This window comes from Elaeis guineensis, chromosome 12, assembly GCF_000442705.2.
Source record: "Elaeis guineensis isolate ETL-2024a chromosome 12, EG11, whole genome shotgun sequence".
Lineage (NCBI taxonomy): Eukaryota > Viridiplantae > Streptophyta > Magnoliopsida > Arecales > Arecaceae > Elaeis > Elaeis guineensis.
Window position 1 is genome coordinate 18966417 of NC_026004.2, and position 8522 is coordinate 18974938.

The window sequence follows — 8522 nt, forward strand, 5'->3', positions numbered from 1 at the left end:
GACTGCTGCTTCTTTCTTTAGTTCTTCCATCATTCACGCTCAATTATTGTGCATGGATGTGCGGCAGAAATTCCTTCCGCTAGAATGCCAGCTGGCACGTAATTTCATTCATCTTTCCTCAGTTTCTTTTTTAGAGACCCACCAACCACGCTAAGCCTGACTAAATAGAGACTCCTCCAGACATCAGCTGGCCAAGAAATCCTATTATAAAGTCTGCATGCTAGCTCTTAGAAGGTCATCCAAATCAAGCTTCCCCCAAGATATCTTGTTCATTGTTTTCCTCTCAACTTCCTAGCGTACATGGGTTGTCTCTGCAACTCAAAGAGGGCATCTTGGTGGTCCTCTCTCATGCATGCCACCCTTCTACTCTTATGTCATATTTTGCTCCCATCTCCCCAATTCCCTGCAATCACCAGCAGTGCAATCCCCTTGATGGGGAATAACAGCAGAAGCGGGAGTGACCACTTGGCTCTCATTTCATTCAAGTCTAATATATATGATGATCCATATGGGGCTCTGTCCTCCTGGGACAACAAGTCGCTTCATTTCTGCCAGTGGAAAGGTGTCACATGTGGCAGTCGGCAGCCTCAGCGGGTCATTGCTCTGGACTTACCCTCTCTTGGCCTAACTGGCACCATATCACCATCCATAGCCAACCTCACATTCCTCCGAAGACTCATCTCCAAGAAAACAAACTCAACGGATACATTCCACAAGAGCTTGGCCTTGTGCATCGGCTGCGATATCTCAATCTAAGCCTGAATTCTCTGGAAGGACAAATTCCATCCAGTCTTGGAAATTGCAGACAGGTAATTACACTTGACGTACATAAGAACCTTCTAAACGGACAAGTGCCACATGAGTTGGGATCACTTCCTCAGCTCATTGTCTTGGACATCGGATGGAATGATCTTACAGGAGGCATCCCAACTTCTTTCACCAACCTGTCCTCTTTGGACTACCTCCGCCTGTCCAGCAACAGGATTACAGGCGGCATCCCTCCTTGGTTAGGGAACCTGTCCTCTGCCACCAATATTCGTCTTGCAGCGAACACCCTGTCGGGAGCCATTCCATCTTCCTTGTGCCGTCTACCCTCTCTTATTGTCCTCGCTGTAGCATTAGATCAGTTATCAAGCATGATTCCTTCCTGTCAATACAATCTCTCAAGTATCAAGGCTTTGAGTGTGGGACATAATAATCTCAGAGGGACTATCTGTCACGCCCCGAACCCAACACCCAGATCGGATACGTGATGGCCGCACACTCCATAGAACAAGCCCTAAAGAATATGCAAGGCCAAAATAAATCATTACAATCTTATCAACCATAATATTTAATTTCAATAATAATTCATAAAACTTGCATTATTACAATTAACATTCCTTCAATCCTCTGATCAGATATCAACGGTACTCTTCTATGCATCCGCTCACTGACAAATCTATACCATAGCCAACCATGGACATCTTGTAACTCTGAGAAGAAAAAGAAAATGAAGGGGTGTGAGCTTTACAGCCCAGTAAGAATTTCCATATCACACCAATATAATAATATAATCTGAAAATAATGATAGACAATAACACGTAAAAGTCGATGTTCACTATCCAGAATACTGCAAATATTTATAGATTATCTGTTTTATCAAAAGAGATGCATCATCATATGTTAAATAAGTGAAACAATTTTATTCAACGATTGTTTCATGTCTTATCTTTCTATTTTCTTCTATTATCACATCATCTTTAATCCTTTCTTTTTGGCTTTAGCTTTAGCTTTGACTTTGGCTTTGGACTACCAGGATCATGCGACGATCTTTTATTCGGATCGATTTCTGTGATCTTCCTCGGATCGAAATATTTATAATCTTTCTCGGATCAAAGTGGCCATGATCTTTTTCGAATCAAATCATTCATGATCTTTCTCAGATCAGATTCTTCATGATCTTTCTCGGATCATATTCTTCCACACATAAGCCTGTGGGGGCTGTCCCAGGCATAAGCTCCTGGCAAGCTATTCCACATGACAAGGCCAGTCCAAACCATATTTTTCTTTCTTTTTATTTTCATAAAATTATAATATTTGACTTCATTAATCAATTCAAATTTTTGCAATGTAATAAATATGCCATACCCATATAATCATGTCATCAATCGCTGATACATTTTATTGATATAGCATACTCATGCTCAAAATCACATAAATAAATAACAATATCTCAGATATAACAAATTTATCGATCTCAAATCCAACGATGCAAAACCAATGAGATAAAACCAACGATAAAATAACATATATAATGATGATCATGTACAGAGATTCTTACCTTTACCGGTGACTGATCCAAGCACAAAAATCAATATTTTTCTTTGATTTATGAATTCTTTAACAAAATATTTCACTCGATATCATTTGCAAGCAATCATCTCTTCATAATCCTGATCAAGTATAAAGATCATATATGGAGAAAATTACCGATAATCGATCCTAATAACACAGATTGAGGACTTGTCTTAGGATTAATCAAAATTAGGATTTATCTAAGTATCTAGATCCTCCACTGATCCATAAGACTTTTAGAGAGAGAAAATACATGAAGAGAGAGAAAATTTTAGAGAGAGAAAGTAGAGAGAGAAAGTGGAGAGAGAAATCTTCGTACTCTTCCGATGAGGCAATCATGGTCAAGACCATCAGAGGTCCTATCAGGGTGACTTAATATGAATCAAGTGTTACAATTTCAAATAGGATCGGCTGGGATCAGATCTACCGCACGAATTTCGGAGCAATCTCAAATCATCATATTTTTATTTCAAATTTATCCTAGGGTCTGTGATGTAATCAAAGAATGAGAAAGACTCTAGAGAGACAAAATTCATAAAGAGAGAGAAAGGTCTAGAGAGAGAATCTAGAGAGAGAAAATATAGAAAGAGAAGGTAGAGAGAGGAGAGAGGAAAAAGGAAGAGAAAGGAGAGAGAAAATTTTTCTCTCTTCTTCTTCTTTTTATTTTATTTTATTTTTATTTTTCTCTTTCTCTTTTATTATTATTATTATTTTTTTTTTTTGTTTGTTTGGGTTTTGGGCTTGATCCTGGTCCGGGATGTTACACTATCCCATCTCACATAGGCAGCACTCTTCCCCACCTCAGTTGGCTCGACATGGCCTTCAATCAGTTCATCGGACTTATCCCTTCTTCATTATCCAATGCTTCTGGGCTCTCATTCAGTTCCAAATGAACAATCTCCATGGAAAAATCCCTTGTACCCTTGAAAACTTACAGAACCTGCCAGTCTTGTCCCTTGATGGGAACCAACTAGCAGCCAAGGAGGCCAACGATTGGAGCTTCCTCACTGCTCTAACCAACTGCAGCAAATTGACTATCCTACTTATCGACAACAATAATCTTGCTGGTGTCTTACCCAATTCAATATCCAACCTCTCCACAGAAATCCAGGTCCTTGCTTTTTCCAATAACCAGATATCTGGAAGCCTTCATTCAAATATAGGGAACCTGAAAAACCTGATGGTACTTGGCATGAGTTCAAACCTTCTCACAGGTAATATTCCTGTCTCTCTTGGAAATCTTAATGCACTGCATGTACTGAATATGTCTCACAACAATTTCCTCGGCCGAATTCCACCTTCACTCGGAAACATTAGTCAATTGAATTGGCTCGATCTGCAAGGAAACAAATTGAGTGGAAGCATTCCAACCCAACTTGGAAACTGCAAGAACTTGCAGTTTCTCGCTCTCTCTGACAATCAGCTTACAGGCACTATACCCATTGAGATTCTTAGCCTGCCTTGTCTATCCTTGGGCCTATACTTATCACACAATGCATTACATGGGCTCCTACCTTCTGAAATTGGCAACCTAACAAATGTCAATAACCTCGATATTTCTGAGAATAGATTGTACGGTGCAATCCCTGATGGCATTGGCAAATGCGTGGTCCTTGTAGACCTTGATATGTGTAATAACCCAGATTTAAAAAAAAAAATAACAGAGGAGGAAGACTCCTAACCGGAGTCTTCTTCCTCTCCGTTTCTGACGAAATCGGACTCGAGGAGTCCGACTAGGGTAGGAAACCTCCTCTATAAAGACCCTCTTTCCCTCCCTTTAGGTCTTTATCATGGGATTTTGAGAGATTATTAAGAGTTTAGAGGGATTTTTTCAAGATTTTTTCTGCGAGTTCTTTGAACAGGAAGAAAGGATCGCCGGAGTTCTTCTCGGCTGCCGGAGCAAGGTAAGCTCTTTCCCTCCTCTTTCTTCTTTTTGGTTGTCTTTTCTTCACCGGAGAGTGACGGCAAGCCGCCGAATTTAAGAAGAACAGGGTCATCCCTGTTCTGTTTTTGTTTCCCCCGCATGCCATCGGCAATAGCTGCCATTGGGGCTGTCGCCAGGGTAGTGTGTTCGCCACTGCCGGGAGCTGCCAGGGGAAGCGGGAGTCAGCCTACCTTGGTTGCGTGTGGGGGAGAGGGTATGAGGGGGATTGGGTCCCCTGTTTTGGACGAGGAGAAGAGAAGAAGTGGTTTCTTCTCTCTTCTCAAATAATTGAAAAAAAAAATCCACCGGCTGAACCCCATCGCCGACCGGCTTCATGTGGTCAGTCGTTGTTGCCGGATCTCCGACCAAGCCGTCGGAGCCCGAGCCACCGGGGGGGGACCTCACGGTCTTCCCCTGTTTCAGCCAAGGGAGGCCGCAGGAAGGAAAGAAAAGAAGAAAGAAGAAGAAGAAAAGAAAAGAAAAGAAAAAGGAAAAAGAAAAAGAAAAGAAAAAAAAAAGAAAAAGAGAAATAGAAAAATAAAAATAAAATAAAATAAAAAAGAAGAAGAAGAGAGAAAAAATTTCTCTCTCTTTCCTCTCTTCTCTCTACCTTCTCTCTCTACAATTCTCTCTCTAGATTTTCTATCTAGATTCTCTCTCTAAATCTTTCTCTTTTTTTGTGGATTTTATCTCTCTAGAATCTTTCTACTCTCTCTCTGATTGCATCACAGACCCTAAGATATATTTGAATTAAAAATATGATGAATTGAGATTGCTTCGAAATTCGTGCAGTAGATCTGATCCCAGTTCGATCCTATTCTAAATTTGTAACACTTGATTCATATTGAGTCACCCTGATAGGACCTCTAATGATCTCGATCATGAGTGCCTCATCGGAAGGATACGAAAATTTCTCTCTCCACTTTCTCTCTCTATTTTCTCTCTCTAAAATTTTCTCTCTCTTCATAAATTTTCTCTCTCTAGAAGTCTTATGGATCAGTGGAGGATCCAGATACATAGACAAGTCCTAATTTTGGTTAATCCTAAGAGAGGTCCTCGATCTGTGTTATTAGGATCGATTATTGGTAATTTTCTCTATATATGATCTTTATATTTGATCAGGGTTACGAAGAGATGATTGTCTGCAAATGATATCGAGTGGAATATTTTGTTAAACAAATTCATAAATCAAAGAAGAACATTGATTTCTGTGCTTGGATCAGTCATCGGTAAAGGTAAGAATCCCTGTACATGATCACTATTATATATATGCTATTTTATTGTTGGTCTTGCATCGTTGGTTTTGCATCGTCGGATTTGAAATCGATGAATTTATTATACCTGAGATACTGTTATTTGATTTTGAGCATGAGAATGTTATGTCAATATATATATGTATCAGAGATTGATGGCATGATTATACATATCTGAATTGATCATAATGCAAGTCGGAATTGATTTGATGAAATCAACACATAATGATTAAATGAAAAGAAAGAGATATATGGTATGGACTAGTCTTTTCATGTGGAACAGCCCGTCAGGAGCTTATGCTTGGGACAGCCCCCACTGGCTTACAGGTGGATCAGCCGGTCAGGAGCTCATGCCTGGGACAGCCCGCCAGGAGCTTATGCCTGGGATAGCCTCTCACGGGCTTTCGTACATGGGACAGCCGGCCAGGAGCTCATCCTGGGACAGTCTTGAAAGACTTTTTAAGTGGATTCGATCCGGATGATGACTGAGGTATAGACTTGGATAGTCCAGAGCCAGAAAGAAAATGTTAAAAATTATGTGATTATGAAAAGAGAAATGAAAGATAAGGCATGAAACAATTGTTGAACAAAAGTGTTTCACCTGTTAACATATGATGATGTATTTATTTTAACAAGACAGAAAATTTATGGATATTTGCATTATTCTGGACATTGAACATGAGATTTTATATTTTATTGTTTATCCTTATTTTCAGATTATATTACTATATCAGTGTGATATGGGAATTCTTACTGGGCTGTAAAGCTGATACCCCTTCATCTTTCTTTTTCTTCTCAAAGTTACATGATGCTTATGATTGGCTATGGCCTGGATTTATAGGTGAGCAGAAGGATAAATAAAAATGTCATAGTATCTGATCAGAGAATTGAAGAAATTTAAATTGTAATTATGCAAGGTTTTACGAATTATTGTTGAAATGAATTGTTATGGATGTTAAGATTGTAATGATTTATTTTGGTCTTGCATATTCTTTAAGGCTTGCTCTAAGGAGTGTGCGGCCATCATGTATCCGACCCGGTGTTGGGTTCGGGGCGTGACAATATGAGTGGTAATTTTTTTGAAGGGGTCATCCCGACATCATTGGGCAATCCAAAAGGCCTTCAATTTTTGGACCTGTCAAGCAACAACCTATCGGGGCGTATACCAGGATATCTCCAAATATTTCACTCGGTCCAATTTCTGAATCTCTCTTTCAACAGCTTTGAAGGCGAGGTTCCGTCAGACGGGGTCTTTGCAAATATGAGTGCATTTTCACTCATTGGGAATCCAAAGATCTGCGGTGGCATCCCTGAACTGCACCTACCACCCTGTTCCTCTGCCCAACCACATGGGACAAAACACAGAGCTGCTATCTCGGCAGTGATCATCACAGTTGCCAGTGGAGTTCTAGGTTTGACTCTGATTCTCTTCTTCATTTTACCTTACTGGACCCAAAAATCAAGAAAGAGACATCCATCCATGGCTACCATGGGAACATAACTTATTAGAGTCTCCTATGCCGAATTGGTCAAAGCAACTGATGGGTTTTCTTCAGCAAATCTGATTGGTGTTGGGAGTTTTGGTTCTGTATATAAAGGGGTCATGGAGTGGGATGACGAAAAGATGGTTGCCATAAAGATACTGAACCTTCGGCAGCAGGGGGCTTCAAGGAGTTTCATAGCTGAATGTGAGACCTTGAGGAGCATCCGTCATCGGAACCTGGTCAAAATCATAACTGCATGCTCTGGTGTTGATTTTAGAGGTAATGATTTCAAAGCATTGGTTCTTGAATTTATGGAGAATGGAAGCTTGGAACAATGGTTGCATCCAAAACTGAATGAGCGATTCTCGATGAGGATTTTGAATTTAGAACAGAGAGTGAGCATAGATGTGGCTTCTGCACTGGATTACCTTCATCATCACAGCCCAGTGCCAACTGTGCATCGTGATCTCAAGCCGAGCAACATTCTTCTGGATGATGACATGACTGCCCGTGTGAGTGACTTTGGGCTGGCAAAGTTTCTCTCTGAATCTACTAACTTATTCTCCATATCTGCAAGCTTGGTGGCAATTAAAGGATCAGTTGGATATATTGCCCCGGTGAGACTCCACACAATTTTTCTACTTGTCATTTTCTACTTTTCTACTAATAGTGAGAAGCTAAAGACAGGAAGAAAGCTGACCGGTACGAAGAAATATAAGCAACATTGCCATAGTTTGAACATTATTCGTAATTGAATCTAATACATCATTCTCCATTTGCAAATTGTATGTAGTTGAAAATCTCTGTGCAACTCTTATTTAACTCATGATTGTCCCATTCATATTAAGCTTCTATTGTGTGGACTCCCGGTTCTCAAGTTTGAGTTTGATCATTTTCGATATATCTTCATGTCATCTACTCGCACGATAAATAATCTGGCTCATTGATTATATTACAACATATTTCCACCTTATGATTTGCATTTATGCTTTCTAATATAATCTTTGGGTGGCACGGAGGCATGATCCATTTCTTTGTTTTGTTTTCCAAGCGAAACATTATCTTCAATGGTTAATTATGTTTTTGACATAGTGTTTGTACAAACACATAACCTTGTTTGAAAATGAATCTCAGAGTACGGTTTGGGAAGCGAAATATCAACTCGGGGAGATGTGTACAGCTATGGAATACTTCTCTTGGAGATGTTTACGGGAAAGAGACCCACTGATGAAATCTTTAATGAAAGCCTAGATCTCCATCAATTCGTTGAGACGGCCTTTCCTACTCAAATTATGAACATCATAGATCCGCAGTTGATACGAAAGGAAGAGTATGGGATTGTCCATGACATACAACAAAGGTCTAAACAATACAAGATACTAGAATGCTTAATTTCAGTGATCAACGTTGGGCTACAATGTTCCAACAAATTAGCCGAAGAACGAATGCATACAGGAGATATTGTAAAAAAATTGACTGAAGCGAGAGAGATAATTGGTAGGGTCAAAAGTCATAGAGAATGGT

At 39.8% G+C, this 8522-nt stretch overlaps 1 pseudogene; it reads left to right on the forward strand.

Moving 5' to 3' along the window:
• Nucleotides 1-267: 267 nt before the first annotated feature.
• Nucleotides 268-8294, forward strand: LOC105033500 (uncharacterized; annotated as a pseudogene).
• Nucleotides 8295-8522: the final 228 nt, after the last annotated feature.